This window comes from Microcaecilia unicolor, chromosome 1 (assembly GCF_901765095.1).
Source record: "Microcaecilia unicolor chromosome 1, aMicUni1.1, whole genome shotgun sequence".
NCBI classification, from domain to species: Eukaryota; Metazoa; Chordata; class Amphibia; order Gymnophiona; family Siphonopidae; genus Microcaecilia; species Microcaecilia unicolor.
In genome coordinates, this window is record NC_044031.1 from 293,566,971 (window position 1) to 293,590,972 (window position 24,002).

Consider the following 24,002-nt stretch of genomic DNA (forward strand, 5'->3'; position numbering starts at 1 on the left):
CAATAGTTTTAAAACTACACAATAGACTCCCTGAATATCTAATGCTGAGAAAATGTTTGTCAGTCCCATCATGCCACAATATAATTAACACCCATCTTTACTTTATACAACAAAAGGGTCAAAATTAATCAATTCTGTGTTTCCTGAGATTTAATAATGTGCAAAATATGAGCGAGAAGACTAATTCAGAATCAGTATGAAATAGAAGAATCCTTAATACAATTAGAGAGACTTTACTAACTTGCATTAAAGTAATAACACATATTTGTTGCCTAAAAGATATGTGCTAGATGGCAAAATCATGTGTTATATTCCATTAATTCACTATTTTTAGCCCAGCACAAGTTAAATAATGAGATGCAAAGTATGTAAATGCATGCAAAATATTTATTATGCAAAATGAATAACACAGAGGGGCATTTTTGAAAGGTCATCCAAGTATAAATTAGGGCGTCCTCACAAAGTCATCCAAAATCAGGTAGGTATAATCGAAAAATAGTATGGACGTCCTTAGACATTCCATTATCGCAGTGCAAAACGCCCAAATCAGGGATGTCCAAAGTATAGTAAAAAAGGACGCCCATCTTCCAGAACCGCCAAAGGACATCCCCAACACAAATGTTAGCAAATACATTCACTGTACTTGCCAACATTTGTCATATGAACGTCCTTCGGCGGTTCTATGAGAAAGATGTCCTTATTACTATACTTTGGACTTCTCTGATGTACCTGGTTGTTAAGCAAGTACAGTGCATGTAGTTGCGAACATCCAGGTACGGGAAATATAAGGAACATTCATAAGTGCAAAGTACAGTAACAAGGACGTGTTTCTTGCAGAACTTCCGAAGGACGTCCATCTTACTAGACCCGCCCTGCTCCTTAACCCATAAAATCATCTATGGGCTTGCTCCGGAGTACATGTTCCCATTGATCGACCTGCCACCCAGGAATGCCACGCCTGCTGCACGGACATATCTCCATGTACACTTCCCAAATTGTAAGGATGTCAAGTACAAAAGGATTTTCACCTCTTCCTTCCGCTATTGGTGCCCTAAATCTTGGAATGCTCTCCCGCAGAACCTTAAAGCACAAATGGACCACAGCCTTTTCAAGAAGCTGCTGAAAACCTACTTCTTTACCAAAACCTACTCCCCTAGTTACTCCGCTGATTGATATCCCCCTCATGCTCCCCACCCTGCTCTGCTTTCCGTTGCTAGTTACTTCTCCAACCGTCTATCCTCTGTCTGCTCTGCAATGTATTTCTGCTTTATTGTATATTTTCCTAATTTTTGTAAGCCACATTGTGCCTGCTTGAGTGGGAAAATGTGGGATATAAATGAACCATAAATAAATAAATAAAAGGGAAAACAACAGTAAAAGTATTAGATGGATGTTTACTTCATCACAATTGCAATATAATACATCAGGTACAGAAGGGCACAGGCTAGGGGAATTATATAGGCACCGGGCTGTAGCCACCTGCAGGTTATTTAGAATAGGAACTGTAACCAGAACCCCTCTCCCTCAGCATGACTTAAGGGCTCAAGGCCGTGGTAGGCACGCACCTGTGGCCAGGGCTGGTCAAACCCAGTAAGTGGGGTAAGCACCACAGGGGGGCGCCTGTCTTCAAGGGCGCCGCTGCGGCGCCATACCGCACAGCCCTTGGGGGTTTAAATCTTTAATTTACCTCTGTCCCAGAAGGAAGCCGCGTCATTTGAAAGTCCTGCCTGTCTCTAGCCTTCCCTCCCTTCATGAGTTTGTTCCGCAGAGTCCCGCCTTCTGACGTCATTTCCTTGAGGGCGAGACTCTGAGGGAACAAATTCACGAAGGGAGGGAAGGCTAGAGATAGGCAGGGCTTTGAAATGATGTGGCTGCTGGGATGGAGGTAAATTAAAAAAGACTTAAACCACGCAGGGTGGCAAGAAGAAAAAGGGGGATGTTGGGGGGAGAAGAGGGCGGGCAAGTTGCCATAAATGGGAGGGGGATGGGTGCGAAGGAGAATCGCTGGACAGGGGCAGGGTGGTAGAAGAGAGAAAGGAGATGCTGGGGGGGGGGGTGCCAACTCACAGTCTGCAGGGGGGCGCCAGAGACCCTAGGACCAGCCCTGCCTGTGGCCACCTTGAAAATGGTTTGCAAGATAGAATTTAGAAATGTTATTGTTCCTAAACTATGGAGGATTGTAGGACTGTGTTGAATAATATGGAAAAGACAATCACTGCATATATGCTTCCCCCCCTTCCCACCCCCAGCAACCTTGACAATGGGTGGGCACTTCATAAAAGGGGACTGGGTTTCACCACATAAAGAAGGATGGAACCTACCGAGGAGCGGTACAGGCCCAATGGAAAGTGGTACAGCAGCTCCAACGGCTGGAGCACAGCATTGAGGGTCTACGGCTCACATTTACCACCACAAGTGAAACAGGTAGGGGGGGATGGGCCTGGGTCCGCCTGCCTCAAGTGCACTGCACCCACTAAAACTGCTCTAGGGACCTGTATACTGCTGTCATGGAGCTGGGTATGATATTTGAGGCTGGCATAGAGGCTGGAAAAAATATTTTTAAAAAAATTGAGGATGGGAGGGAGTTAGTGACCACTGGGGGAGTAAGGGGAAGTTATCCCCAATTCCCTCTGGTGATCATCTGGTCATTTAGGGCATATTTTTGTGGTTTGGTAGTAAGAAAAACAGGATCAGGTAAAGTCAACCAAGTGTTCGTCAGGAATGGCCTTGTTTTCCATTATCAGTCGAGGACGCCCATGTGTTAGGCACGCCCCAGTCCCGCCTTTGCTATGCCTCTGACACACCCCTGTGAACTTTGGTCGTCCCTGCGATGGAATGCAGTTGAGGATGCCCAAAATCGGCTTTCGATTATGCTGATTTGGGCAACCCTGTGAGAAGGATGCACATCTTCCGATTTGTGGTGAAAGATGGGCGGGCGCCCTTCTTTTTCGAAAATAAGGCTGATAGGGGTCCTTTTACTAAGATGTGCTGAAAAATGGCCTGTGCTAGTGTAAGCACATGTATTGGACGTGTGCAGATCCATTTTTCATGTCGGTTGTAAAAAAGGCCTTTTGGGGGGCCGAAAATGGGCATGCGGCAAAATAAAAATTGGCGCACATTCATTTTGGGTCTGAGACCTTACTGTCACCCATTGACTTAGCGGTAAGGTCTCATGAGTTAACCATGCGATAATCGTCAGCTCACATACACTGCCAATTACCGCCCTGTTAACGCCACACGCTGGAAAATAGCAAATATTTTACTACGTGCATATCAGATGCACAAAAAATGGAATTACCACCCAGGCCACACGGTAGCCAGGCAGTAGTTCCAAACTGACAAATGTAGGAAGTGCGTAGATGCCTATCCTGCTTATTTTCGAAGGAGAAGGGCGGCCATCTTCCGACACAAATCGAGAGACGGCCGGCCTTCTCCTAAGGCCGGCCAAATCGCTATAATCGAAAGCCGATTTTGGCCGGCTTCAACTGCTTTCTGTCGTCAATGTTCAAGGGGACGTGTCGGCAGTATACTGAAGGCGGGACGGTGGCGTGGTTAAGAGATGGCTGTCCTCGGCCGATATTGGAAAAAAGAAGGCAGGCCCGGAGAAGCATTTGGCCGACTTTACTTGGTCCCTTTTTGTTCATGACCAAGCCTAGGAAAGGTGCCCAAACTACCAGATGACCACCGGAGGGAATCGGGGATCACCTCCCCTTACTCCCTCAGTGGTCACCAACCCCCTCCCACCCAAAAATAAATTACAAAATATTTTTTTGACAGCCTCTATGCCAGCCTGAAATGTCATACCCAGCTCTATCACAGCACTATGCAGGTCCCTGGAGTAGTTTTTAGTGGGTACTGCAGTGCACTTCAGGCAGGTGGACCCAGGCCCATCCCCCCTACCTGTTACACTTGTGGTGGTAAATGGGAACCCTCCAATACCCACCAGAAGCTCACTGTACCCACATCTAGGTGCCACCCGTTACCCTTTAAAGGCTATGGTAGTGGTGTACAGTTGTGGGTAGTGGGTTTTGGGGAGGGCTCAACACCCAAGGTAAGGGAGCTATGCACCTGGGATCAATTGCTGAAGTCCACTGTAGTGCCCCGTTGGTGTCCTGGCATGTCAGGGGGACCAGTGCACGACAAAATGGCTTGGATTTGGCTGGTTTTGAGATGGCCGCCATTAGTTTCCATTATCAGCAAAAACCAATGCCGGCCATCTCTAAGGGCAGCCCAAATGGCCAGCCCCAACTGTATTATCAAAACGAAAGATGGCCGGCCATCTTGTTTCGATAATACGGTCGGGTGCGCCGCTTTATGGGGCCGTCATTAGAGATGGCCGCCCTTATAGTTGGCCGCCCCCGTTCGATTATGCCCCTCCACGTGGCTTAGTAAAAGGGCCCCATTGTGTGGTGGCAGGTGGTGATGCCTCTTTATAATTGGCTGAATGGAAAATGCTCTTCCAAGTGCAGCACCATATATAGACACAGGACATGTTAAGGAAATGTCCTGACATTGGCAGATGATGTTTTCTCATCACAGGACCACTTCCACACGCATTCATTTTCCGAGAATTATTTTCCATTGGCGGACATGACTATCTGATGACATATATGTCAGTCTGCAGGGCATCTTTATTGTGGATGTTTTGGGGGGGATATTTTCGAACTTTCATAAACGTCTTTCTTGATGATCCATTATACCAATGCTTTTCTGGTCGTTTTGAGATAGGTATTTACTTTTGTACTTGGACATCGTATCAAAAATGGCCCTCCACATTTTTTAAAAACTGGAGCATCTACAATTTTTTTGTCAAATAAAAAGCCTCCTTCTCTGTGACACAACTATGCGCTAACAGTTGGGTGACATTGTATTGGATGATTATCTCATTTTTATTCCTTTCCAATTGTCTTTGTTTGGGGTCTCCTCCTTTATGTGGGCTAAGAGGCCTGTATCCAGTGGTGTGCTGGTAAATTTTTAACAACAGGCTCTCTCCCTGGGTACAGCCAGCCCTGGATTTTTTTTGGGGGGGGGCACAGAGGTAGACTGGGGGCCCCAGTCCACCTCTGCACCCCCCCCCAAATTGCAGGGCTGGCTATACCCAGGGAGAGAGCCTAGAGGGGCAATGCATTACCCTTTCCAAGAAAAAAAAGATTTTACATGCTCCCAGGTTCATGTTTAATGTGTGATAAAATGCCATAAATAAGTAAATAAATAGATGGAAACTGTGAATGTTGAGCACCTGATTCCCGTAACATGATGTCTGTTTTAGTAGCCCTTTACCAGGAGGAATATAACACGTGCTAGGGTGTCCCTATAACAAGCCCCTCCAAATGACACACTGATTACAAATTACTACTCTACCTATGAAAAGTTATTCCCTTATTATACTTCCTCTGTATACATCCGTATGCACAAACCGGCATGTTTGAAAATATCACCTTTTTTTTACAGTAGCTTCCCCACAGTCCCCATCCCACCCACCTATTCCAGGCTTCCTCCCCACTCCCCTGGCCTCCCGAGCCGCAGGGTGCCCTCCCGGCACATACTTGAAGCCTCCCTGGTGGTCTAGTAGATTCTTTGGGGCAGGAAATATTCCGTCTTTCCTGCCCACTGCTGGCGTTGACCCTCCTCTTGAGTCCTGCACCATCTTCTTTAAAATGGCTGCCAAGACTTACAACGTCAGCCTCAAGACTTCAGCGGAAGTTTCGGCAGCCATTTTTAATACTGATAAGTTAGTTATCTTATAGGTAGGGCTTTTGATCCTAGGTGTTTATCATTTGGGATGTTAGGAGTTTATTTTTTAGGCAATTTAGTGTTTTTGTATGGTCGGAAAAATAGAGGTTAAATGGTGTATTCTGTAAAAATATATATATTGTGTCTTTTTAGGTGAGTTCCCAGTGTTCTTTATTCAATGACCCAGTTTTTTCCCCCAATTGTTGTATACATTTATTGAAACATCATATTCTTGAATCCCATATAAAAGATTAGCTGTCACATCAGAAAGCAGATACAGCAATTTATCTTGATCCATGTAACTGACTTTGCTTCCGTGGCACAGGAGAAGCAGGACAGGGCTCAAATACAGCAGCAAGCTTGCAAGCAGCAGCACATTTCTGTGCAAGTTACCTGGCAGAGATTACAAAAAAACAAAAATAACAGCAGAGAGCAGAGAGTGGTTAGAGATGCATGAGAAGGTTCAGGCATGTAGCTGCAGCCGTAAAGAAGATTTGTAGTCTGAATGGAAGAAACAGTAATAGAGCAAGTCCACAGGCACAGGAGAAGCATGACAGAAGTGAACTATGCAGCAGTGGTCTTAAAAATGAATTGTAGGATGAGAGAGAAGAGCTTAAGGGAGCGAGATTACAGACAGTGGTGTACTCCAGTGGGAGTTCACAGGACTTAGTTACAGCAGCAGTAATGGCAAAAACTGCTCTCTTTCCACAGCATCATATATCCCCTTGTTCAAAATTCAATCCCTTATGTAGGTGAGCAAGAGAGGAGGAATGCCACCTGGGATCTATGGTAAATTAAGCATAGTTTCCCCTGGTTACAGAGCAGATGGAGTCATCTCTGCTGTGGAAAGTGACCATCTGACTGCAGCTGGAGACAGAGACTCAAGGGGAGCGTAATCAGTGCAATGAGAGGTAGCGTGGGAGGAGAAGCAGAGATGAGAAATCCTTCCAGTTACAATGATGTCACCTTAATGCCATGAATTTGGGGGTTTATCAGTTTTAGTCTGTGTCTTTTCAATACTGGGGGTGTTCTCTTGGTGTGTTCTAGGTATAACTGCAAATAAAAAGCCATAGTTGGGATCCCTAGTTAAATATATAGATCGTTATTTTTGTGTGTGTGTGTGAGTGTGTGTGTGTGTATTTTATGTTAGATCATGACTGATCTAATGCTATGATGTGGTAACTCCCATGTTGATGTGAATCTCTAATTGATTCATATTATGAAACATGTGTGGAGTATCTGTCTACTATTTATGAGAAGGTGCATGAAGGGGCCACACCTAGCAAACAATATCATTTTGAAAAACTTGTTTTCTCCAAATAATATTTTGCCCAGCAAACTCTTAGTCACTCCTAGAGACACACGATTTATTTTAAAAAATTCCACACAAATAATTTATTTAAATAAAATGCTTAGAGCCCCTTTATTTTGAATTTTCCCTGCTTACCACAGCTTAAAACGACATACTGCGGAATGTGCCGAGGCAACCCGCAATAACTTGCAAGTGTGCAGACTCTACCTATGTGCTAAAAATATATATTTTATTTCTTAGATGAAGATGTGACTCTGGGGTGGAGAGTAGGCATTTCCCAGCTAACTAGTTAGGGCCCTTTTTACCAAGCTGTGGCAAAATGGGGCCTGCGCTTGCTTCGGCTTGTGTTTTTCACCTTCACCTAGGCCCCCTTTTACCACAGGGGCCTGCAGGAAATGGCCACGTGGCAAGTAAAGCACTTGTCACGTGGACATTTTGGGGGGAGCCCTTACTGCCACCCATTGAGGTGGCAGTAAGGGCTCCTGCGCTAACCCAGCGGTAAGCGGGCAGTGCACGGCACTGCCCAATTACTGCAGGGTACACTCCAGTGCTACAAAATAAATATATTTTTGTAGTGCCGGATATGACAGCGTACAAGGAGTGGGAAATACCATTGGGCTGCTGCAGTAGCCCAGCAGTACTTCCTGATTAGCAAGCGGTAAGCCTGTGTTGGGCTTACCTCCTCTTAGTAAAAGCAGCACTTAGTACGTTGGTATTGCCATTCGCTGATTAGTGCAGGATTAGTGTGTGAGCCTTTACCACCTTCAAAATAGGTGGTGATAAGGGCTCACATATTAACTTTTGTTCACTGATGTGCGCTACTGGCAAAATTAGCACAAAGCCATTAAATCAGAAAATGGAAAATTAGCCATTTTTCAGCCAAGGCAAAAGGTAACCTTAGCATGTGGGAAAGCCCTGTGTAAAGGCCCATTAAAGCCACTTTGGGCTGCAGCTTTGTAAAAGGGCCGTTTAGTCCCCTCTGTTTCTAAAAGCCAACATGCAGAATATGTTTAATTAAATACTTTAGCTGATTCTTTTTCTAAAAGCTAAATAAAGAGGGGGGTATATTTATCTGCAGCTGCTAATAGTTAAGTGAAATGCAGGCCACAGTGGTTAAAATGAAATTAGAATTCAGCACCCGTACCTGGATACCAGTTAGTACTGAATATCCAGTTTCAGTGCCGACCCTGAAATGCCGTCTGGTTAGTGATAATGTTCAGATAGCTAACTGAATAAAATTAGGACAGTCTTTTTCTTGTTCTAACTTTAAGCAGTTTGTTATATAGCTACAAACCAGATTACATCTGGCTCTGGCCTTGCTCTATTAACAGACTGCCCTGGGCTTCCTGGTACTGTCTAGATAGTGCCAAGGTGGTCAGAGGAGACACCCAGCAACCCTGTCTTTTTAGTGTCACTGAATATCCCTCTCGTTGGCACTTACCAGGTTAGTAGCACCTACTAACTGGGTAAGTGCTTTTGAATATCTGCCCCAGAATATATTCAATAAAATGTTTTGCCATTTTCTTTCTTTCTTATAAACTCTGAGACATACAGTTTCATTCATTAGCAGAAGGAGCTTCCATTTTTAACAGTCCCTATTAGGGAGAAACCCAAATCCAATAAATGCTGAAGCACAAGAGGGGTCTTCTATCCAGGCTATTTTGTCTCAGATAAAATGCTAGGTCTTTGAGATTTTAGATACTAATACCATTATTCCTGGGTATAACTAACATACTGTAAGTAAATGTCAATTTTTATATTCTGCTACAGTAGGTAGGTTCTCTTGCAATGCCAGTTTAACTGCCTAGTGCTCTGCATTGTTTCTCAGCTTTCTGTGTCAAGGTCTATTTCAAAGTGACAACCTATTGGTAATCTGAAGCAGCAGCCTTAAGACCAGTGGCGTACCAAGGGGGGCGGTGGGTGCGGTCCGCCCCGGGTGCACGACGCTGGGAGATGCCGCGGCGTGCGCCTGCTCCGAGTTCGCTAACTTCACTCGTTCGCTGCAGCTCCCTCTGCCCCGGAACAGGTTATTTCCTGTTCCGGGGCAGAGGGAGCTGCAGCGAACGAGCGAAGTTAGCGAATTTGGAGCCGACAGGCGCACGCCGCGGCACCCCCCCCCCCCCAGCAGCATGCACCCAGGGGGAGGATGTCATTTCGCCGTAGGGGGGGCACGCTGCACCCGGGGGGGGGGGGCGCATTGGCGATCTGCCCCGGGTGCCATCCAGGCTAGGAACGCCACTGCTTAAGACCTCTCTGAGTCCTAGATGCAAGTGCTATAATAGGAAACATTGCAATTCTACTTGTGATAGAAGGGTGCTATTGGCGGAGGCCTAGACCAGAGCTTAGGGAACAACAGAACAGAGGCTGTAGGACCTGCTGTGTTAACAGAGCTGCTCAGGGCCGCCGAGAGACTGGGCCAGGCCCGGAACAAGGCCGCCCCCGGGGCCCCCCTCCACCCCCAGGCCCTCTGCACTGACCTTAAGCGCCTCACCTTCAAAAGCGCAGCAAGCAGCGGCAGACCACTCCTTCCTTCTGTGTCCCGCCCTCGTGGAAGTTACTTCAGGCGAGGGTGGGACACGGAAGGAAGAAGTGGTCTGCCGCTGCTTGCTGCACTTTTGAAGGTGAGACGCTTAAATTCAATGCCAGGGAGTGACGGAGGGTGTGCGGGCCAGACTGCGGCGACGGTGCTGCCCCCCCCCCCCCCGGAGGCCTGGGCCCAGGGAATTTTGCCCCCCCCCCCTCTCTGCGGCCCTGGAGCTGCTTATTTCCCTTGCAAGATGCTACTACTAAGCTCCAGGTACACTTTCCTTCCCTATATCCTAAATTTAACTTCCATAATCTCCTTTTCCACTTTCCTTATATCATTCTTTCCCACATGTACCACCACAGCTGACTCTTCTGAAGCATTGTTTAAGAATTCTATCTCAGTAGTGCATGAGTTCCTCTACATTTTCATCAGCCAGGGAAGACAACAAGCAATCCTCATACCTAACACTGTCAATCTATCTATATTCCTAATTATCAGGTTGCCAACTACAACAGCACTCTTAACCTTCCCTCCTGGGCACTTTCTACATGAGACATATTCTTGGTACAAGAAGGAATATATCATTTTGAGGGAAGATCCTATCTGTGGGATCATTTCCTGCCACATCAAGTGTATATTCTGCTAGGCTAACCTGTTAGGTACCCACAGAAGGAGAGAGTGTCAAGCCTGAGAAAATGCAATCATAGTGTGGACATAAAACAGAGGTGTAAGATAGCTGGAGCGTCATTCAGATGGAGGAGGAACATGATATGCTCGGGAGCTGCTTGGAGTTCAGTTCAAGTTATGGTATTGTAAGGCAGCAAGTGGAGGACAGTAGCTGGAATCAGAAAAATAACTGTTGATGGCAAGTGGTATTCATTATAATATGCCACAGATTGTAAAGCTGATTATATGGTATATGTGCTACAATGTAAATGTAAGAAAATATATGTGGGCAAAACTTCCAGATCACAGAACATCGTTCCTGCATATCCAGGTTAAAACAGGGAGCACCTCTTGTTAGTCACTGCATTTCTGTGTCACAACTGTCAGAAATGGTGAGCCCTTGGATGGTTTAAATATGTCCATAAATTGGAACTGTTTTTTCTGAAGATGATTTTTGATTGTTTTTAGCAATATCAAAATACATTGATTTTCAATAACTGTTTATCCAATCATCAATTAAAGAATAAATTAGCCATTTACACACCTTTGAGACCTCTGAGATTCTCTCAAGGAGCATCACTATCTGTCCCCTCATCAAAAGAAATTGTACAATGTGATACCCACCAGCGAGCCTTCTCAGGAGTAGCCCCCATTCTCTGGAATTTACTCCCAGAGGGGCACCATTGACTCAAGACTATGGAGGAATAGACTAGTGGTTAGTACAGCAGACCTTGATCCGGGGGGGGGGGGGGAGGGCTGGGTTCAATTCCCACTGCAGCTCCTTGTGACTCTGGGCAAGTCACTTAACCCTCCATTGCCCCAGGTACAAATAAGTACCTGTGTATACTATGTAAACCGCCTTGAATGCAGTTGCAAAAACCACAGAAAGGCGGTATATCAAGTCCCATTCCCTCTCTCCCCTCTCTACTTCAGAACAGGGGCGTAGCCATGGGTGGGCCTAGGCCCACCCAGTTTGGGTTCAGGCCCACCCAGCAGAGCACCTTCGTTGGAACGGCAGCAGAGGAAGCAGGCTGAGCTCCCCCGATCCTGCATCTGCCTCCCTCTGTCCCACTGCAGTGCTTCCCAGACACTACCTACCTACCACCGCCACGATCCTCCCGTTTCAGCAGCAGCGCGGACCAGCGGTAGCGATTCATGCTGCTGCTGCTTCGTTCTAACCCGGAAGCATCTCCTCTGCAGCGTCCCGCCCCCATTATTACAACTTCCTGTTTCTGCTGGGGCAGGAGGCGGGTGCTCGGCAGAGGGCACGCTTCTGGGTTAGCACGAAGCAGCAGCAGCATGAATCGCTACCTGAATCGCTACCGCTGCTGCTGAAACGGGAGGTACATGCTGGATCGTGGTGGTGGTAGGTAGGCAGCATCTGGGAAGTGCTGCAGTGGGACAGAGGGAGGGAGATGCAGGATCGGAGCTCAGCCTTTTAAGGGTGGTGCCCCATTGAAGAGTGGGAGAGTTGGGGGGAGGTCTCCATAAGATAGATGCTGCATGGGGGGGGGGGCATGAAGTGGAGAGGGGCAAGAGAGATAGAATTGTGGGACATAGGGTAGAGAGGGGTAAAAAAGTTAAAAATCTTGCATGGGGAGGGGAGAGGGACAAGAGAAGGAGAAATGTTGGACATAGGGGGGTAGTGGGGAGGAGAAGATAGATGGTGAAAAATTGGACATGATGGTGGAGGGCAGGAAGAGATTTGTAGGGGGAAGCGAGAGATGTTGGATGGGGCACAAGGGAGGGGGAGAGGCAGAAATGTTGAACATGTCACAGCAGTGGAAGAGAGGAAGAGAGAAAATGCTGCATGGGAGGAGGGGGGAAGAGAAGTGTTGGACCCATGGCACAAGAGAGGGAGAAATGGTAGAACATGGGAGAGAGGGAGATATATTGGACCTGGGGGTGAATGACAGGGAGAGAAAAACACAGGAGGTGGAGAGGGAAGAAAGGAGGAGATGTTGGATTCAGGAGCAGAAGGGTGATGGAGAGATGCCGGATAGTGGGAGTGAGGGAAGAGAGAGGGAGAAATGTTGGAACATGGGGCAGGAGGGAAGAGAGATGTAAGGCTACAAGAGTGGGGTGGGGAGAAAGAGGGAGCAGATGCTGGGCTACAAGGGTGGAGGGAAGGAAGATGGTGGAACCATGTGGGAGAGGCCAGGAAGGAGAGGAAGAGGGTGGCAAGGAAATAAATAAAAAGATAGTGATTACAGAGGATAGAAATATGGTAATGAAAGGGAATGGAGGGCTGAGGAAGGAGTGAGATAGGGAAATGGAAAAGCTAGTAGGTGAGAGAAAAAGATAAAAATCTGATAGGTAGCTGTAAACTAAAAAGGAGGAGAACAGTGAGAAGGTGAAATTTGAGTTGACAGCAAGGCAGAAATAAGAAAAAAGAGAGGAAAGAGCTAAAAATAAGAAGTCAATATGTCAGAAGCAGGGGTAGTGAAGGTAAAAGAAGACAAATGGACAGCAGCCGCTTGAAAGAGAATTAGAAGACGACAGACAGGAAAGCAGAAAAGAAGCTGCAACCAACATGATGGAAAAATACAATGTCCAGACCATAAAGGTAGAAAAAAATGTATTTTGAATGTTTTAAATGGAATATGTTGGCTTTGGGAAATCTACATAGCAAATGTGTTTGTATCGTGTTCAGGAGAAAGGAAATGCATTTCTGTTTTTATTTCTCCAGTGTTGAAGTACATGCTAAGTTTAACTTTTTTGGGGTTCCGAGTTCAATTTTTGTCTAAATATTTTTATTTCTGATACGCGATCCCATGTTCTGTATTTGGTAAGGGTCTGTTGGTGTGACAGTAATGGCAGGTTGGGAAATTGGAGGGAAGGCAGGGAGGAGAGGGGATCAGGGAGGAGGCCCTAGCATGTCTAACACCAGTTCTGACCCTTGCTGTATAGCTGGTAGGGATCCCAAGCCTCCCCAGCTGAGGACTTCCTCCAAAGACGGCCAGAACTTCCTTCTACCAAGCTCTGCAGTCAGTGACAGCATGCTTGAGTCACCAACAGCTAAGCACGCATGGAGGGGCATAATTGAATGAAAACGTCTATCTCCATGGGCGTTTATCTCCGAGAACGGGTCCGTGAAGGGGCGGAACGAACCGTATTTTCAAAAAAAAATAGACATCCATGTTTTATTCGACAATTTGTGAGCTGGGCGTTTTTGTTTTTCAGTGATAATGGAAAATGAAAGCGCCCAGCTCAAAAACGAATAAATCCAAGGCATTTGTTCAAGGGAGGGGCCAGGAGTTGTAGTGCACTGGTCCCCCTCACATGCCAGGACACCAACCGGGCACCCTAGGGGGCACTTTTACAAAAACAAAGGTAAAAGAGCTCCCAGGTGCATAGCACCCTTCCCTTGTGTGTTGAGCCCCCCAAATCCCCCTCAAAACCCACTGCCCACAAGTCTACACCATTACTATAGCCCTAAAGGGTGAAGGGGGGCACCTACATGTGGGTACAGTGGGTTTGGGGGGGTTGGACGACTAAGCATTAAGCAGCACAATTGTAACAGGTAGGGGGGGATGGGCCTGGGTCCACCTGCCTGAAGTCCACTGCACCCCCTAACAACTGCTCCAGGGACCTGCATACTGCTGCCAGGGAGGTGGGTATGACATTTGAGGGTGAAAATAAAAAGTTGTGAAACATCATTTTTTGTGGTGGGAGGGGGTTAGTGACCACTGGGGGAGTCAGGGGAGGTCATCCCCGATTCCCTCTGGTGGTAATCTGGTCATTTAGGGCACTTTATGGGGCCTTATTCGTGAAAAAACAGGGTCCAGGAAAAGTGCCCTAAATTCTAGCTACAAACGCATACTTTTTGTCCATTATCGGCGAAAGGCGCCAATCTCTCCTCGGCCGATAACCACGCCCCAGTTCCACCTTCACCACGCCTCTGACACGCCCCCGTCAACTTTGTACGCTTCCGCGATGGAGTGCAGTTGAAAACGTCCAAAATCGGCTCTCCATTATACCGATTTATTCGTTTTTGTGAGATAAACGTCTATCTCCCGATTTGGGTCGAAATCTAGGCGTTTTTCTCTTTCAATTAAAAGCTGGATAGGGTGCTGGCATCAGTGGCTTACGGATGTTGCTACTGCCTGTCAAGTTTGGTAAAAGGGAGTTCTGGCCACCTTCAGAGAAAGTCTTCAGCTGACAGAGTTTGAGGATCCTTATTAGCTAATGTATTTATATTTTGCGGTAGGGCAGGGCAGAGAAAATATTGTGCCCACCCACTTTGGGCTCAGGCCCATCCAAAATTGGCTGTCTAGCTACGCCACTGCTTCAGAAAGCAGGTTAAAGCCAAGCTCTTCTAATATGCCTTTAATACATAACATGACTGCACCTGGACTAGCTTGCTACACACACTGTAATTTAGACCAGTTCCTTATATCTTTTTTAACTGTACAAATAACTTGCCTTTAGTTTAGTCACCCATCTAATTATCCCAACTGACTCTGTACCACCTACCTTGTCCCCATCTATATATCTGCACTTGGCCCCTCAGCTATATGGTAAGCTGTATTATGGAAAAGCATTACTATCATAGCAATGTTGTTTGAATGTTCTAATTGTGTGCTTATTAGACATTCCATCACTATTAAGCTTACATCATATTATCTCTCTGTTATTTCAATTTCAGTGCTGTTATTTGTGTATATTTTTGATACTGTTTCATGGTAGTTTTATTATTAGGTTTCACTTTGCTGTTTTCAAGTTTACTGTATTCATTATATTTATGTTTATTCTTGTTCATTGTATTATTGTTATGCTGCTAACAAAATTGTAAGCATTATGTTAAACTATACCTGCTGGCATACCACCTTGGGTAAATCTCTTCATAAGGGCAGTTAATAAATCCCAATAAATAAATAAACTGTGCTTTTGGCTATCTTGGAACTTGTGCATGGTGTCTTCCACTTTTTTGCTGCTTTATAGGAATTGTCAATGACATATTCCATATTGTTGCATGCCCTTAAACGAAAGGGGCAAAACAAAATAAGATATTGTGTGTATTTTCTTTTCGTTTGTCACTCTTTGGTGCACATGCTTTGTAAATAGTGCATTCATGAATGACGTGTATGGTATGCACATGTGACACCCCCCCCCCCCCCCCCCCCCCCCCCCCCCGAGGGAGGGTTTACTGCAATGTGCAGTGGCTTCCTAAACCTGGTCCTGGAGGCACCCCAGCCAATCAAGTTTTTTAGGATATCCACCATGAATATTTATAAGAGAAATTTGCATACACTGCATACAAATCTCTCTCATAAATATTCACTGTGGATATCCTGAAAACCTAACTGGCAGGTGGTCCTGCAGGATCAGGTTTGGGAACCACTGGTTTACTGAGTGATAGGGGTGCAAGAGATCACTGGTCACAGTGAGTTTCAAAAGTGAATTTATTCTCTCTGTCTGAGGTGAAGTGAGAGAACAAGAGAGGTTTCTGTCATTTTTACATTTGACAGAAGGAATGTGAGAGAAATGTAGCAATTTGATAAATGTTACATCATTTGGCAGGCTGGGGTGTGAGCAGCACAGGACTAAGAGTATGCTAATTGCTCACTGAAGAACAAGCCAGAAAGACTGAGCCACATTTACACACTTTGGGGAAATGTATCCATTAACAGCAATAAAGTGATATGATATTAATAACATACAAGCATGGGGAAATGATAGCTGGAGTGAAATGGGGTGGGGGAGAGGGGTCAGAGAATCTCTTCACTAGTTCAGAGGGGTCTGTTGTCTATTTCTTCTTGACTGGACGCTGTGATCCGGAGTCTTTCTCTGACTTTCAGAGATCCTGTTCTTGGCTTTTCTGCTAAGAAAGAAGGTTGTCCTCTATTGGGGGAAACCTGGCACTGTGATAATAGGCTTTTTTAAGACCTGAGGTTTCCGAACCAAGCAGGGAAGGACCCCCTGGAGACTCTTCTTGAAGACAGAAAACCAACTGCCCTTGGATGCTGGCTCAGGGAAAAGCAGTCTCTGGGAGCAGCTCAGGATAGAATAAAATAGCCAGAAGAGACACATCCACCTGCCCTTGGGAACAGTCAGCTTTTGGGAGCAGTATAGGAAAAAAGTGTGCATTCTTTCCAACAGAGTGCACTCTTTTTTTCTTTTTACAAATATTACACATTATTTACAAAAGGGGGCACACTCTTAATGGCATTGCTCCTGTAACCACAAAATAGCCAAGCAAAACCAACTTAAATGAACATTCCCAAAAATGACATGGGGAAATGGCATGATAAGAAAATTTTCTGGCTGCCCATCCCTATTGTCTACACATATCCCTTTTATAGGTGCAGACATTCCATCTGATAGCCAGCGTATCTGCTTCTTATTCCATTAAGAAAATGGTGACCAATGCATATATGCATACTTGTCCTATTATACTGCATTTAATGCAACTCAGCATCTCTCAAAGATATGTCCAAGAGTCCTGGAAGATAGCAAGCATCACTAGTCATCTAAGGAATGCAAGCTCTGACTTGAACTCACTTTTGAATTGCGATTCAGTGTCTTCATGTTTTTATTCAGAGATTCTTCTGGGAATGCTGAATGGAAATTGAACTATTCTAGACCAGACAAACTTGTTCTGACTGTCTCTCTTGATAGTAAACCATCCTTTGCTGATTCAGTATCTTCAAGAACTGTGGATTACAGCCATGGTCCTGATAATTTGCTTTGATTCTACCTTGAGGGATGTTCTGTATTTGCATTTCCAGTGTACATATCTTTTCCTGCATAAACCCCTTTCCTGGCAAGTTTCCCAGAGTCTTTTGCTAGTGTTAACTAAGATCTTTCTGGCACCTATGACATGCCTTATTGAATCCTTAAGCTGCAGTCCTTATGTTTATGAAGATGATCAGTTGATCCCATATTTCTGGATATCTCCCTGATGGAAAAATCCAGTTCTACAGTGAGCAATTAATTCTTTATTTCACAATCTGATCTATACCGTTAGATGCTGGACTGCAAATCCTATCAACAGTTTCCCAACTCGGATCCAAGTTTCATCACTTTGTAGTGGCTTCTTCAGGAACATAAGAACACTAGTAAAAAAGGCCCGTTTATGACACAAATGAAACGGGTGCTAGCAAGGTTTTCCTTGGAGTGTGTATGTTTGAGAGAGTGTGTGTGAGAGTGACCATGAGAGAGAGAGATAGAGTGAATGTGCGAGTGTGTGTGTGTGACAGAGAGAGAGTGAGACTGGGTGTGAGTGTGTCTGTGAGAGAGAGAGTGTGTGTGTGAGCATGAGAGTGTGTGCCAGGGGCCCCCTCCCTCCCAGATCCAGGGTCCCCCCTCCCTCCCGTCCTCTGAGTTCCAGGGTCGTCCCCCCTCCCTCCCTCCGAGTTCCAGGGTCATCCCCTCTCTCCCTCCCTCCAAGTTTCAGGGTCCCCTCCGTCCCCTGCATTCATCCATATGCAGGCAACGTCCTCTGTGCCCTGCCCCCTCCAACCATCCATGTGCAGCATCTCTCCCCTGCCCCCTCCACCTCCCTCCAAGTTCCAGGCCCCCCTCCCTCTCCCCCTCCGAGTTCCAGTGTCCCCCTCCCTCCCTCCCTCCCATTTCCAGGGTCCCCCCTCTCTCTGACCCTCCATCCCTCCCTCCCAGTTCCAGGGTCCCATGGAACTGGGAGGGAGGGGGGACGGAGAACATTGGAGGAGTGATGTCAGCAGGTAGTTACAATCCCAGTGAGACACATTGGAATGTTGGAGGAGCAAATTATTATATTACATAAGAGTATATATATGAGTCAGACCAGTGGTCCATGTAGCCCATTATCCTGTTTTTCAGTGGCCAAGTCAGGTCACAAGTACCTGGCAGAAACCCGATTAGCAGCAACATTCCATGCTACCAATCCTGGGGCAAACAGTTGTTTCCCCATGTCTGTCTCTATAGTAGACTATGGATTTTCCCTCTAGGAATTTGTCCAAACCTTTTTTAAACCCAGAAATACTAACCACTATTACTACATTCTCTGGCAAAGAGTTCCAGAGCTTAACTATTCGTTGAGTAAAAAAATATTTCCTCCTATTCGTTTTAAAAGTATTTCCATGTAATTTCTTCAAGTGTCCCCTAGTCTTTGTACTTTTTGAATGAGTAAAAAATCAATTTACTTCTAATTATTCTATACCACTCAGAATTTTGTAGACCTCAATCATATCTGCCCCTCATCTTTCTCTTTTCGAAACTGAAGAGCTCTAACCTCTTTAGCCTTTCCTCATACGAGAGGAGATCCATCCCCTTTTTCATTTTGGTTGCTCTTCTTTGAACCTTTTCTAATCTCACTATATCTTTTTTGAGGAATAACTAAAACATAATAGGTTCACAAATTAACATCCATTTAAATAAAATGCATCTTACAGACTGATGTGCGCTCCAATGCTTCAACATGGCGCCCGGGGGAATAAGACATTAAAGGGTCCTTTTACTAAGATGCGCTGAAAAATGGCCTGTCGTAGTGTAGATGCATGTTTTGGGTGCGCACAGAATTATTTTTTAGCGCACCTACAAAAATACATTTTGCCAAAAATGGACATGCAGCAAACTGAAAATTGCCACGTGTCCATTTTGGGTTTGAGACCTTACCGCAAGCCATTGGCCTAGTGGTAAGGTCTCATGCAGTAACCAGGCAGTAATGGTCTATATGCATCAAACTCCACTTGATGCGCATAGTTGCTACATGTCAGAAAATAAAAAATATTTTTCATATGCGCATAGCGAACGCACACCAAAATTGAAATTACCACAAGGTCCACACAGTAACTGGGCGGTAACTCCAATTTGGCACACGGGTGCGCATAGGCGCCTATGTAGCTTAGTAAAAGGGCCCCTAAGCCTCCTTTTGAAGTCTAATCCAGCAAACCCACAAATGCTCAATTTAGCTTTTACAGCAAAAACCATTCAATATCTTTATTTAACCCATTTGGGATCATTGTGTTCCTCTCATATATAAATTGCTGCTGCTTATTTAATAGGGCTTGTGATATTTTTCCCCCTCTAGTATTCTGAAGGACATTCAATACTACAAATCTAAAATCCCAGCAAGCAGTGCTACCATTCATGCTTGTCTAATATTACTTAAATGTTCCCCAATCCTGGTTTTAATTTTACGCGTGGTTTCTCCTATATAATATTTCCCACAAGGACACTTCACATAATACACCACGCAAAATGTATAATAATTCAAATAAAAGCACTTATTTTGTCCAGGAATTGGTACTTGTGCTGTAGTCCATACCAATTCACAGTAACTGCATTGTCCACATGCATAATGACCCACTGGGCCAGTAGTAACATCAATCTGATTGGAAGCAATCATAGAACTTATAAGTTTATCACCAAAATAGCACTTCTTCTATAGGCAAACTGAGGCATACAACTTAATTGTGAATGACATTGAAGAACTTGCCAATGTTATGTATAATGCACTTAACATCAACAACTTTAGTAGAATATGGTAGAATGTATGTTAATTCCTAAGTGTGAGGTAAATTCCCAATTTGCTTTCTTATACAAATAAGATATAATATTATAGAATATAAAATAGGTTTTGAAAATACTTATTTGGATGTTTTTGTGAGAAAAATGTCCAAATGCTGCTTTATGCCACTTTTTAGACATTTTTCTGTTTTCTACAAGGAAGAGGCAAATGACTGTTGGGCACTACAAGTGTGGTTCATACATGACTTACAATATCACACTGCAAATCAGTGAATTTGAAAATCCTTGAGATAGAAAGAAATATAGATTAGAGAATTATTACTCACTGGAAAACAACATTTGTCATTTACATCATAAGATGTTCCTTCCCAAACATATATATAGGGTACAATACCAGACCATTGAAGACTGGGTTAATTGAGCATAAATCAAATTTAAAAAGGCAGAAACTGACAGTAAATCTAGTCTTAAACACACTTTTGAAAGTTTGTATTGTTTTGCAGTAGATGTGAACCAACGTGGAAAAAAATGGGGTGGGGTGACCATATAAGAAGAATGTAGCAGAAAGAATGTAGGTAGAGTTTTAGATTGAATGCTTTGTAGCCAAATTGATTGAATGGACAAATTGATTGGAAACTTTAATCATACCTCACCCCCCTGAACCAAATCCATTTTAACCCTCAGCCACAATTTTATTAAAAACATTACTAACTGAGATGGGTCAAAATTATATAGGCTTTCCCCTGGTATTTTATGGTACATTTCCATGGAAATTTTAACACAAATATTACCCCAAGTGCTAACACTCTAAGGCGCATTACCAAATATTGTCTGAACCTTGTTTTGGTGACATGACATCAGGAAGCATCCTAACATTGAATGAAAAGTGTTTCAAAATCAAGTTTCTATTCAAGTCATAAGTACATAAGTACATAAGTAGTGCCATACTGGGAAAGACCAAAGGTCCATCTAGCCCAGCATCCTGTCACCGACAGTGGCCAATCCAGGTCAAGGGCACCTGGCACGCTCCCCAAACGTAAAAACATTCCAGACAAGTTATACCTAAAAATGCGGAATTTTTCCAAGTCCATTTAATAGCGGTCTATGGACTTGTCCTTTAGGAATCTATCTAACCCCTTTTTAAACTCCGTCAAGCTAACCGCCCGTACCACGTTCTCCGGCAACGAATTCCAGAGTCTAATTACACGTTGGGTGAAGAAAAATTTTCTCCGATTCGTTTTAAATGTACCACACTGTAGCTTCAACTCATGCCCTCTAGTCCTAGTATTTTTGGATAGCGTGAACAGTCGCTTCACATCCACCCGATCCATTCCACTCATTATTTTATACACTTCTATCATATCTCCCCTCAGCCGTCTCTTCTCCAAGCTGAAAAGTCCTAGCCTTCTCAGCCTCTCTTCATAGGAAAGTCGTCCCATCCCCACTATCATTTTCGTCGCCCTTCGCTGTACCTTTTCCAATTCTACTATATCTTTTTTGAGATACGGAGACCAGTACTGAACACAATACTCCAGGTGCGGTCGCACCATGGAGCGATACAACGGCATTATAACATCCGCACACCTGGACTCCATACCCTTCCTAATAACACCCAACATTCTATTCGCTTTCCTAGCCGCAGCAGCACACTGAGCAGAAGGTTTCAGCGTATCATCGACGACGACACCCAGATCCCTTTCTTGATCCGTAACTCCTAACGCGGAACCTTGCAAGACGTAGCTATAATTCGGTCCAGCAAAGTCAAAGGAATCACTCCTTTGTCTCTGAAAGTTGATAATAGATCTGAGAGATCTAGACTGTCCCTGGAAACTGAAGACAAAAGATCTTGGCCATCTTTGCCCAGCCCTCCTTAAAAGATGGTAAATAGAAGACCCTTGCCACAGAGGCAGCAACTGTGTAGAGGGAGGGATGGGACAGCAAGAACTTGGATCATATACTTCATGAACATATCTTGGGAAGAAATACCCAATGCACTGCACCTTACAAATTAGAATTATCTTTCATAACTGTAGTCTCCATATTATCCACTTTTTTCATACTCTGCTCTAATTCTTTAAATTTATCTTCCATTAATATTATCTTAGATTCTTGTCTCTCAAATTTATTTTCCTGATTAGAAACACGAGTCCCATTCTGAGCTAGTTGCTCTGACAAAATCTGTCCGAAAGAGACAGCTAGCTTCCATAGTTCTTAAGATATATTTCAAGTTGTAAGATGCCAAGAAGGTATTGTAGTTTTGACAAAATGGGAGCTGTTTTGATATGTCTGGGGTTATTTTCAGGTTGGTGGCCCATGCAATGAATAGGTTGTTTTCTAGAGCTGCTCCATGCACTGCTTACATATAGGACAGAAACTTACTCATGCATTGCCATCTTCTATCTTGGCAGAATTACAGTAGCAGACAGATAACTTGATGGACAGTACAAGTGGATGCAAGACATTTTAATCAGTGCTTGAAGAGAACACACAGAAAAAGAAAAAAATTGTGTTTCTTTTAAACAAAGGAATGATCCATTCTGTTTAAGGTCAAAAAGAGGGTTCCCTGGTAAACTGCTATTGGAGAAATCTGGTAACTAAAGAGGGGAATTTTTGATATGATGTTCACATGGTAAAATAAACATTTACAGGAAATATTTAAAAATGCAAGTCCATAATGGAAGAAATAAATAACAGTGTTCCTAAATTTGAATATACATACACACTAAAACATTTAGGGCGTCTTTTACTAAGGCGCGCTCACATTTTTAGTGTGCGCTAAAATTGTGGGCACGCTAAACATTAGAGACGCCTATGCATTTCTATGGGTGTCTCTAACATTTAGCACACCCACAATTTTATCGCATGCTAAAAATGTGAGAGCACCTTAGTAGAGGGCATACTGCAAAACTCATAGATGTTCTGAGAGAAATGTCTCCACCAATCAAAAATACATTAAGCAAAGGACTACATAATCACATCTAAAAGTAAATATAATCACGCCAAAATAAAATATGCCTAGCCAGCTGATTTTCGAAAGAGATCGCCGCCCATCTTCCGACACAAATCGGGAGATGGGCGGTGATCTCCTGAATCCGCCCAAATCGGCATAATTGAATGCCGATTTTGGGCGGCTTCAACTGCGTTCCGTCGCGGGGCCGGCGAAAGTTGAAAGGGGGCGTGTTGGCATGGTAGCGAAGGCGGGACAGGGGCATGCTTTGAGATGGCCAGCTTCGCCCGACAATGGAAAAAAGAAAGCCGGCCATCAGGAGAATTTGGTCCGTTTTATTTGGACCTTTTTTTTAGGTCCAAGTCCCAAAAAAGTGCCCTAACTGGCCAGATGACCACCAGAGGGAAGCGGGGATCACCTCCCCTTACTCCCCCAGTGGTCACCAACCCCCTCCCACAAACACACACACATACACACACACAAAATCAGACATTTTTTGCCAGCCTGTATGCCAGCCTCAAACGTCATACCCAGCTCCCTGACAGCAATATGCAGGTCCCTGGAGCAGTTTGTAGTGGGTGCAGTGCATTTCAGGCAGGTGGACCCAGGCCCATCCCCCCTACCTGTTACACTTGTGCTGGTAAATGTGAGCCCTCCAAAAACCCCAAAACCCACTGTACCCACATGTAGGTGCCCCCCTTCACCCCTTAGGGCTATGGTAATGGTGTAGAGTTGTGGGCAGTGGGTTTGGGGGGGATTTGGGGGGCTCAGCACACAAGGGAAAAGGGTGCTATGCACCTGGAAGCTATTTTTGTTTTTTTTATTAATTTTTAAGTGCCCCTAGGGTGCCCAGTTGGTGTCCTGGCATGTCAGGGGGGCCAGTGCACTAGAAATGCTGGCTCCTCCCACGCCCAAATGCCTTACATTTCGCCGGCCCTGGTTTCCATTATGGCTGAAAATCGGAGTCGGCCATCTCATCTAACCATGGCGAGTGATTTGGCCGGCGCCAAGCGTATTTCAAAAATACGCTTGGCTCTGCCCCTTCGCGGAGCCGGCCCCGAAGATGGCCGCCCATCGATTTAGCTGGTGCCATTCGATTATGCCCCTAGGTGTATTCTATGAAGTATCATTAAATTTAGGCGTACTTTATATACTAAGCCTATATTCCTGTACTGTAACTAGATTACACTGAGTGCCTGTCTGCTCGACTATATTTAGTCATGGGCAGTTACGCCAAGTAAAACTTGGTGTAAATGCCGATGTCTAAATTAGGCGTGGACCACATATATTCTATAACCACAAGTATAGATTTTAGAAATGCTCATGACCCACCCATTCCACGCCCATGGCAACACCCTCTTTTC